This window comes from Brienomyrus brachyistius, chromosome 5 (genome assembly GCF_023856365.1).
Source record: "Brienomyrus brachyistius isolate T26 chromosome 5, BBRACH_0.4, whole genome shotgun sequence".
NCBI classification, from domain to species: Eukaryota; Metazoa; Chordata; class Actinopteri; order Osteoglossiformes; family Mormyridae; genus Brienomyrus; species Brienomyrus brachyistius.
The window spans coordinates 9,820,797-9,826,796 of NC_064537.1; positions in this window are offsets into that span (position 1 = coordinate 9,820,797).

Here is a 6,000-nt window from a genome sequence, read left to right on the forward strand (position 1 = left end):
ACTAATTAATATTGTATTAATCAAATCATACATACCTTTTTCCTGTCACTTAGATATTTTAGTGTCTTTTTTTGTATATTATTATACTAGTTCTAAAATAAAAATATTCTTGCAATTCTCAATGCTTTTCAAGTGTGTCGCGTTAATTAACTATTAAATATCTCAGAAACTAGAACCAATCTCACAAAACCGAGGTCAGAAGAAATCTGCAGAAATATGTTAAGTTCATGCAAGTGTGAGGCCACTATCCTAACTGCTATGCCAGTGTGGCTCCTTAAACCTAAACATCCATCAATCCAGAAGTGCAGGGTGGGGAGTGACCCAGGATGGGCCACCATCCCATCGCACGGCACAGCTATGGGCAATCTGCTTAGCATGTTTTTAGTCTGTTGGATGAGGGCGGGGGGACAGAGTACCTGAAGGAAACCCCACAAAGACACAGGGGGAGTGGGCATGTTGCCACAGTGGAACTGGGGTTCCAGTGTTGGGTGCTGGCCACTGCACCACCCTGACCTAAAAGTCTACACAGTATATTTTAGGTGAAAGTAAACACATTATGTTGTCATTAAATAAAATCACTGCACACGTGTATTTACAGTCAAGAACATCCTTTTATTCAATCAGTTAAAGGTGCTGCTCTTTTAAAACTGTTTTTATTATTATGGAAAAGAAACTGTAATTAACACATGCATTTCCGCCATGAGCCCTGGAGGTGTGCTTTCTGGGACCCTGACCTTCTGATAGCTTGGGGTGGGGGAGGGAGCGGCTGGGGCACAGCCTACCAAACAACTACTGAGCGGGACGTTGCAGGTGTGGGGGAGAGGCAGCAGAAGTGGTACAGCGCCACCTCTCACTGGGCAGGAGGAGTAAGCCACGAGTCGCTGCAATGCCGTAGCTTCGGACAGTTGCAGTCACCAGTCGTGGTTAATACTGATGCTGGTTCCTCTTAGAAAACCCTCACTGATGCTTTTGGGAAAATCAGATTTGGTGGCAAACATAATGGCCATTATATTCGTGTTTTGTTTTGCTGGTGGAATAACAAAGCACCAGTAGGGACTCAACAGTGCAAAGCTACAAGTGTATAAAAGTGTGGGAGGGGGACAGAGTACCTGAAGGAAACCCCACAAAGACACAGGGAGTGGGCATGGTGCCACAGTGGAGTGGGGGGGGCATTTTTTCATGCTTCGATCCGTCGCTTTACTTGTCTCAATCACAAAAAAAGACTAGCATGTGATTTTCAATTCCCGCCCAAAATTTTCAGCATCCTGGCTTCACCCAAAATATGCAGTGATGCTAAATATGTAGGTGGATCCCAATTATATATATGAATTAAATTTTTAAAACAAGCTCTCGGTGCCCCAGCAGCCGTTTCCACCGTCCCTAAGAGGAGTTCTTGTATCCTTATAACTGTCCACCAAAAGCAATGAGTTTGGCGCCCCCCCCCCCAGGAAAAAAGAAAGCCCACCCACCCTTAGATGCCCTCCCCGTGGCACCCCCAGGGGCTCACCGGCGTAACTTGTTCACTTACATTAGCTGTTCAATGGAGAAGCTGAAGAGATCGGTATGGTAATACATCGTGAAGCGTACAGACAAGAATAACATGTGAGCTAACTGCATTCTGCTCAGACAAAGTTTTTGCAATTTTTTTTAAAAACCCCCTCCGTTCAGAGAAGGGGGGGTTGGGGGGGGGCAGGGGGACAGACACGCGGCTACAGACTACTCCAGTGTCCAAGGGAAGAGAAAGGAGACACAGACACAGAGGGAAAGTAAGAAAGCGAGAGTACTTTTTTTTTTCCTTTTTTATCATTTAACAATAAAAAGAAGAACTAAATCACACCAATTTCCTTTAGTACTATATATACGGCTTCGAAAAGGTAGAAGAGCATATAGGAGAAGTAAGAAGGAGGGGCCTTTTTTCTAGAGGGGCGCTCTGGATTACAAGATGAAGTCGGTGAACAAAAGGCACTTTTAAGGGACAACCTTTAAATGCTCGTAATCTACACTACACCACCAAACACTACCGAAGAGTCATTTACACGGGGGAGTTCAGAGAGGGGGCGGGGATCGGGGGAGGGGTTCACTTTTTTACACGATTCGTACACTTGTCTGTGATCCTGGTGGCCAGAAACCTAAAGCCCGCGGGGTCTCACTCTCGCTCGCTCCTCCTGGGCTCGGACTGAGACGGGAGTCTGCTAATCTACGAAATCTACCAAAAAAATCAGTTCACGGTACACGACTCCCATCTCTCCAAGCAATCTCTCTCTCTCTCTCTTTTTCCACAAAACAGATCTTTTTCCGCCGTTTTGATGCATCTTCCACGCCAGGGAAGATCTTGTCCGCGCTTCATGGCGAGTGTGGGCATGCGATAGATAGACATACTGTCAGCTGCCAGCGACTGCATGGGGGACTTCCTGTGTTAAGTGTATCCTGCACGACGTCCCCGACCCGGCGGCTCCTGGGTTGGGGGAGGGGGGGGGTGCGTCCCCGAGCGTGGCGGGTCGATCGAGCAGGCTGACTCTGATCCTCCAGTAGGGGGCTCCACTGAGTGGTATTACAGCACTTTCTGGTTTAGACTCACAGGTTCTCTTTCTAAGTTGGGTAAAGGTTGAAGAAAAATGCCTTTTGTCACAACCTAGAAGAAAATGAACCCCCCCCCCATTAAATACAAAAAGAGGAATAGAAGAAGAATATTGTTTTTTTTCCTAATATGTGCTTTATGATAACACTTAATTTTGTTTATTATTATTTATGTATAATAGAGTTTGAATGTACTTTATATCGTAAAAAGCACCAGTTTTATTTAGTAATATATCATTTTTGTCGTTTTGTAAAATTGTTCCTTCAGCCCTCCCACATTTTAAAACAAATTATTACAAACGAAACAATAAAAAATGAAAAAAAGAAAAGAAAAAAGTAGAAGAATTTCCCCAAACTTACAAAGACTGGGATTAATTTTCTCCACTCTCATATTTAGAGTCCCGGAGTTTGTGGACTTGAAACAAAAATATTTTTTTCTCTTTCTTAAAAATCTCTAACAGACAAACACATTTATCTACCCAATGCATTGCACGTGGCTCAATCGACATACATAATTTTCAATAATAATACTTTCCATCCAAAATAGGAAAAAAAAACTAAGGAGGCTGTTTTACTCTTCAATTTCGTGTCAGTTACGATTGACTCATTTCACTTTTTTTTTTGCTTTTTAACGGACGGCTTTACTTTAGCCGTGTCGCATGGCTGGGTGCCACGGATGACTCCGAAGGCGTGTAACGGCGTTCGGGTTCTGGTACTGAAAGCGACCCGTTCTGACTGACTTCAGAAAATAACTAGACTGCGAGCAAGCATATCTCCCCCCAAAACGAACAAAAAGTATATATCCATAAATATATATGTATATTTGATATATATTTTATATATAGATGTTTGCAATCTTTAGCGATCTGTCCCCTTGAGACCAATGACCTCCCGGGTTCCCCCTTCCTGTTCTCTATAGCTTATTACGTGTAAAAACAACCTGAATCGATACTGAAAACATTGCATAACGGGAATACAGAGGCACTTCCACAGATTAAAAAAGAAAGAATTACTACTGTCATCTTAAAACTTTATGCAGTGGAGCTAATTGGCTAATTAGGCTGAGAAGGTGACTACTGCCCCCAGGGGAGGGGGGGGACCAACAGCATTTCCCTGCAAAGAAAACCCCAGCTTGGCAGTCCAGTTATTTTATGAGGTCCGCAGTTTGATTTCTCATCTTAAAAAAGCATAATAATAATGTTAATAATAATAAAGAAAATGCTTGCGAAGGATTGAAAGCAAATGAACAGAAGTGTAGAGTCATAAAGGTTGTCTGGATAACCTGTGATCAGGGTTTCCCTTTATAGTGTGTGTATGGTGCGTACTGCTGTGCGATTTTAATACTTCTCTACAATGAGCTGACTTGTGCATGCGAGTGTGTGCATGTGAGTGCGAGTTGCACGTGATGAGGGCTGGTGAGGGGGGTCAATCAGCGTGCTGGGTGACTCCGGTGGCTATCGACGGGAGATGGGAGTGCATGGCGTGTACATGGGTGCATGGGATTGCTGGTGGTAGCTGTGTCTGTGAGAGATTGTGTTCTGCGGTGGAAGGCTGGTTGGAGCTGAGGCTAAGGGTAGGAATGGGGGGAGAGAAGAGGCAGAGCTTAGGGAGGACACGCCCCCCACTGAGAGAGCAACAGAGAAAGGAATCTGGGGCCTGTACTACGAAGCGGTGTTACTGGCTTATCTGGGTAACTTGTCGGATTTAAGGTAGTCTGAGCGAAATGTAAGTAAACGAATATGAAATCCATTTAAACTGTGGTACCTTAAATCCGACAAGTTACCCCGACAAGCCAGTAACCCCTCTTCGTAGTACAGGCCACTGATTGACATTGATGAAAAGAGGGCTGCAGTGATTTTAAAGGGGAAAGTGTACAAATGTGGGTGGGCGGGGGTGGTATATCATTTATAAACTGGCGAGGACACCCCTGGGGGGAGGGGTTGAATGTCCTGGGGCAGGGCACAATACGGTGACAAGGACAATCCTGCAGTTCATCTCTGCCTTTTTACAGAAGCTGGATCCAGATCTTAAGCACCACAGTGCCTCCCACAGTAGTGTGTGGATGTAAACATTCATGTAAATTCCGGGGGATGTGGGGTTTGTTAACCTTCCCTCTTTTCCAAGCCACTCACTGCTTGACAAGGTCAAGGCAGTGTTGTTTAATGTAAGCGAGTGGCCAGTGCTGGTCAGCACTGTGGGACACACCCCTTCCACCCTAGGGGGCACGCCCCCTTCGCCTGTTTGGGCAGACTCTGAGATGAGCACCTGTGCTAATTACTAAGGGTTAAAGCATGGATTGCTGACAGCAACACGATTGAACGGAAGCCGCTGAAAATTCAGGAAAGAAAGTGGCACGCAGCCGAACGTTAGGTAAGGAGGAAAACGCCGTTCCTGTGGTGGTACTGGTGCTCGGACGTCTGCACGTAACGCAGCTCAGGCGCAACTACAGCTCAGCTCACGGATGCACCCGACCGCTCACGCTCGGCCAAAACGCATGAAGATAAACGCCGAATTAACTGTGTCGTCTGCCTTGGTGAGGCTGGAGAGTTCTGGCACAAAGACTGAAAGGTGGAGGAAAGCCTTGGACTCGCGAACCTAGTGTCTTTTCCCGTCTTCTTATCATAAGATATCGTACCTCGATTAAACTGTGCTGGGGCAGGATTATATCTATGTGCTGGCTGGTCCCGCACGTTGGGGGGGGGGGTCCTCCCTATTGATCATGTACTCATTCGGGGCTGGGGGGCGGGCGTGTTACCATCGGAGCCGTTACTGAAAGCCTGGTCTGGCTGTTGTCATGATTCATTGCACCGGATTCCCGCTGCATTATTGGTTCTGCGCAACCTGGTCCTATTCCTCAATTATCCCACAAGTGCTGGGATGTGGTGCCACAGCACACCTTTAGTGTTAATTAATTCCATTTTGTATTATTGGTAGCGCCTGGTACTCATTTCAGCCAGTCGGTGTCTGGCAGCTCAGTGGGGGCCAATGAGGTTGCAGCTGGCTGTGCCGCCACGGCTGGTTCATCCAATCAGAGTACCTGTAACTAACTCTGCTGGACTTTCGTGAATCGGCAGTGAGGTCAAACCCGACGTGGCCCGCCATGGTGCGCAGCACTGAATTGTGGTGCTGCGTTTGCCAAAACCGGCCTGAACGGTGTTCGCTTGGAAGCACTTTCACATTCCTCCGCCTCAAGCCGTTCTACCGATAAAGCATCCGCCCCCGAAATCGATATGTTATCTCGTTTGTGCTTCCGGGCTCCGAGGAATCTCTGCCATCGATGCATCATCGCTTGAACAGAAAAAAGAAAAGTTTGGGCTGTTCCTCCTGTTGCTCTCCTCATTCTCCTCTTCCCCGCTGGAACTTGAGTGTTTCAAACTCCAAGAACATTTTTTTTCCTCTGCGTTTTTTTGTGATTGTTTTCCC